Here is a 5262-nt window from a genome sequence, read left to right as displayed (position 1 = left end):
GAGTCAGGGAGATGTCATATAGCTGCCAAAGGAGTAACATGCCAGGGCATCACAGGTAAGTCACTGTCTTGTGGTAATGTGCAGATAAATAGATATGGGTTCATTTAATTGTGAGCACTAGTCAGTAATATGTCTAAGCTATTGACCAAACAATTACAATTAATATTAAATCTCTGAATCTTATAAGTAGTTATGGGGACTGGCAAGCAGAAAGAAACTGGTCTAGCAGGACTGGGCAAGATGGAGAAAAGTCTTCATTTACAGATTAGTGGCTCACTGAGTTCAGCATTGTGAATCTCAAAGTTCTTATTAATATTTATGAGGTGAGTGGCATAATCATTGAGCAACGTGACTATTTTCTCTCCCAAATTAGGGTAGACTAGATCTTCCTGATTGTATATTTCTTCCCATGATCCTCTGAAAAGTCTATAACAGGGCTCAAAGTACAATGTAAATAATATTGAAATGAACACAATTTTTGTTACTATAATCATAGACCATTATTTGTGATCAGGCATTGCAAGACTTACAGCAATCTTTTTCCTTTGGATATTTAGGCTCCTTTGTGCTTGAGTGATTTTAATATGGTTTTCTTCTAATTCCACAAAGAATGTATTTAAAATTTTAATGGTAATTGCGTTGATTCTGAAGGTTGTTTTCAATAATTCGGCATTTTACAATATAAATTTTATCGACTCGTGAGTATATGGGATCTTTCGATTTCCTAGTGTCTTCTTCAATTTACTCTTTCAGTGTCTTTAATTATTCATTATAAAGATCTTTCACTTACTTGGTTAGGTTTACCCCTACGTATTTTATTTATTACTTTTTATGTTCTCATACAATACATCCCAACTGTAGTTTCCCCTCCCTCTACTCCTCCCAGTTTTCCCACCATCATCTCCCGTCTCTTGCAGCATCACTTCTCCTCCAGCCCCCTTCAGAAAAGAGCTGGACTCTCAAGGGTATCAAGCAAACATGACATAGCAAGTTACAATAAGACCGGCAGAAAGCCTCATATTAGGGTTGGGCAAGTCAATCCAAGAGGAAAAAGGGGGTTCCAAGAGTATGGAAGAGTCAAAGACACCCCCCAATGCCTCTTTAGAAACCCTATAAAAACACCAAGCTAACAAACATAATGTATTTATCTATTCTTTATTTCATTAGGATAGGTCGTATGTGTCTAGAATTTTATTAATTTCTAAATTTTTAACATAGATTTTCAAAATATTTCCTAATAAACTTCTGGATTTCATAGAAACCTGTTATAAAATATCCTTTCCATCTCTGATTTTATTAATTTGTGCTTTCCCTTTCTTTTAGTTAGTTGTTGAGGTACATTTTCTTTTGTTTCTTTCTTTCTTTTCTTTAAATATAGACAAAGTCTCCCATAGCCAAAACTGGTTTTAAACTCACTATCACTAGGTAACCAAAGCTAGTCTTGACTTTCTTGTCTTCCTGTGTACATTTCCCAAGCACTGAGATTACAGTCATATCCCAATCACAGCCACTCTTTATAAAGTCAGGAAGCAACTTTTTGTTTGATTGATGCAGTGTATTATTCTTGCAGTCTCTGTTAATTTATGCCCTGGTTTTTATTTCTTACCACCTACCAGTTTGGAATCTGGCATCTTTATTTTTCTAAGACTTTGAAGTGTATCATTGGGCTATTTGAGATCTCTGACATTTTAGTTAAGTACTTACATCTATAAACTTTCCTCTTAGAACTGTTTTAACTGTGTCCCATGAAAACTGGCAAGTTATTCTTTCATTTTCATTTAATTATAGGAAATTAAATTTTTCTCCATGAAATCTTCAGTGACTCACTGATTATCTGAAAGTATGTTTTTCATTCTACAAGCATTTATGTAGTTTTGGTGTTTTATCTCAACTGTGATCTGATATTATTAATAGAAGAAAATAATTAAATTATTTTGTATTATTCTGTATTCATTCAGACCTGCTTTGTAAAAAAAGATGTGACCCCTAAAATAAGCCACAGAATCATCTCTAAGATAGAAGTCCCATGATCTTCCTAAAATATGTAGTATATTTTAGAAAGACCATTATGAAGTATCTATTAATTCCATTTGGACTACGGAATAGTTTAATTATGAAGTCTATTGACTTTTAGTGTGGGTGGCTTATCTAAAAATAAAGATGGAATACTGAAATCACACATTATTATTAATAAGGCCTTATGTTATCTTTCATGCCATTAGTGTTTGATCTGTGAAATTAGGAGTTACAACATTTAACCTTCATGATTAAATGTTCCCTTTATTAATATGGAGTTAAAATTTGGTCTATTTTGATTAATTTTAAAGTCAATTTTATCAGCCATTAGATAGCTATATTATCTCGTTTTCAGCTTCTAGTTACTTGATAGCATTCTATGCCATAACTCTCAGTATGTAAGTGTCTTTTTCAGCAAAAGATAATTTTTTGAGAAAGCAGGTGGTTGGATCTTGTCTTTTCAATTCAGTTAGCTATCTATATAACCTTATTAGTGAGTAAAACCATTTATAGTAGAGAATATTATTGGGAGATACTAATTGTTGGATGTTTTTCTGAGGGATTGGATTATTTTTCTTTATTTCCTCTTTTATAGTTATTAGGTGTTTGCTGCATAACTTTATTAGATGTGATTGATTTTTTTCATAGCTTGGTTCATTTAGTCCAATGCACTATGTCCTTTCCCGTACTCTTTTTCCTCAGACTTGGCTGGACATATGAGTCTTGGTTGTCAATTATTTACTTTCTGGGTTTGAAATATATCATTCCAAATTCTCCTGATTTTTAGGGATGCTAATAAAAGATTTAATGTTTCTCTTCTTATAGCCAACTTCACATTTTTTTCCTTTTAATACTATTTCTTTGCTTTATGATTTTACATGTTGAGCATTATGCTTTGGAGGCGTTCTCTATTTGAGGTCCTGTCTATTTGAAGTTCTGAGTGCTTAGCTATTTTTTTTTTCTACCTGTGAGAAATTTTCTGCTGCTCTTTCATTTAATAGATTCTCCTTGCTTCTTACTTGCATTTTAGCACCTCTGTGTCAATTTTTAGGCTTGTTTTCTTGACCACATCCTAGAGTTCTTGGACACAAATGTCATTCATTTTTTACTTTTTCTTTATAAAAATTTGCATGTCATGTTTCCTTAGTTATGTTCTTCATCCTGATTTTCTTTATGCTGCTTGATCAAATCTATTAGTAATATAATGTAGGGTTTTTTGTGATTCATTGGGTTTTCTATTTGCAATGTTTGTTTCTTTCTTTCCCTTTTCCTTTCTTTCTTACATTTTTGCAACAGTTTTTTCTTAATTGATTCTTTGGGAATTTCACATCATGAACCCCAGTCCCACTCACTTGCCAGTGCTTCCATGTCTTCTGTCCACCTTTGTAAGGGCCCCCCAAGAAAACAATAAAATAAAACGTATCGATGCTGACCCTTCTAGTCAATATCCTGGTCTGAACACCCATTACAACTGTTGTGTCTCCAGTTCTTCCATGAATGTACCACTCTGGTTCTCCCTCTTTCATGCCTCTTGACCACATACTTGTTCATCATTTTTGCATTTAAAGCTTTGGTGCACATGATGTGTTATTACGGTGTGTCACACCATCTACCCTTTTGTCCAAACAGCTTTACTTGCAAATATTCATTGCAAATGAGTTATTAGTATGGGGTCTCTAGCTTCTTCTACATCATCTGTACTAGTACTGGACCTCACCAAGACTCCTCCCATATATCTCCGTGTTCCCCAGAGTCAGAGAGACCCTGTGGCTATGATTCAGCATGACCTCCCCTTTCCTGCACTCCACAGCTCATAGATGGGATAGATGGCAGGGAGTGCCATCTCAAAGAACTGGATGTGGGCTTCTGTGGTAGCTGAGCTGGTCAATCCAGCCCTCCTCCACTCCCACCCCCAGTGAGGGGCAGCACTGTCTCTCCCATGCCTGTGCCACTGGGGCCAGGCCTCCTGCGGCTCAGCACGGTTCTCAGAAGTCAGCATGGCTTTAGATGGATCACAGACTACAGATATTTGAATGGCCTTCAGTGGTAAGATGTGCCACGGACATCTACACAGACCTTGACTGCAACAGAACCGCGGACCCATACATGGGGTGCACAAAACACCATGGCCTTGGGTGACAGGGCAGGCCAGTCACATTAGCTTGTTCCTCACCACCAACGCACCTCTAATTCAGCCTCTCTACACAGCACCTGAACAGCTCACTCTGCTCCCTTGGTCTCCCATCTCTCCACAGCATGCTCTCCCATCTTAGCGGTACAGACAGCTTTAGTGGCAGACCTGGCTGTCCTCCAAACATCCACGCCACAAGGCGAAGGGACAGGGGCATCTCCTTCCTTACTTTTCTCAATTTTCAACTTCTTGAATTTTATCCCATGAGCCAATTCTTTACATTGAGACCATTCTGGGGTTTCTTCAAGGCTACTCTTTCTAACATTGGTAGCAAAAATGCTCGATAATTCTGGAATGAGTTAAAAACATATAACTAAGCCGGGCGATGGTGGCGCACGCCTTTAATCCCAGCACTCGGGAGGCAGAGGCAGGCGGATCTCTGTGAGTTCGAGACCAGCCTGGTTTACAGAGCTAGTTGCAGGACAGGCTCCAAAGCCACAGAGAAACCCTGTCTCGAAAAACAAAAACAAAAACAAACAAACAAACATATAACTAAGCATGCCTTGTTTGGTAGAAAAGAATTTATTTGAAGAGATCTATATGACTTTCTAAAGCTTATAGGACTATTTTCGTAGTCAAAACCGTTTATCTGACTGCCTCACTCTATGACAACCCACTTAACTGCAGCCATCAAAGTCACACTAATCTGAAACGCTGTAACTGCAGCATCTCAGCTACCACTTCATAGACTTCATTTAAATGGGAAATTGAATTTATTCATATGATTTTTGCTTTGGTGAATCAGTGAAGTTTCTGAAAAATCACTGCTTTTTTTCCTCTGTGCTTGCCAGTCTTGGTAATCTACTATGATCCTCTTCTGTTTATCCAAAAATGCCTCTAGCCCCGTTCTGCTCAGATTCTTATAATCAAAATAATAGGAGGCCTCTGCAAGTTTTTGTGCATTCGTAAAGGTTTTGTTGAGAAGCTCTGCAATTAAAAGAGGGTCAGTGTACCCTCCATTCCATTATTTTGCTAATATACTAGTAATATTGATGTGCACATTTAGTATATCAATCGTGACTCATGTCTTGTTACCATGCTTTTCTTTTTTTTTT

Source organism: Microtus ochrogaster, linkage group LG9 (genome assembly GCF_000317375.1).
Source record: "Microtus ochrogaster isolate Prairie Vole_2 linkage group LG9, MicOch1.0, whole genome shotgun sequence".
Taxonomy (NCBI): Eukaryota; Metazoa; Chordata; class Mammalia; order Rodentia; family Cricetidae; genus Microtus; species Microtus ochrogaster.
This window is presented reverse-complemented; position numbering follows the sequence as displayed.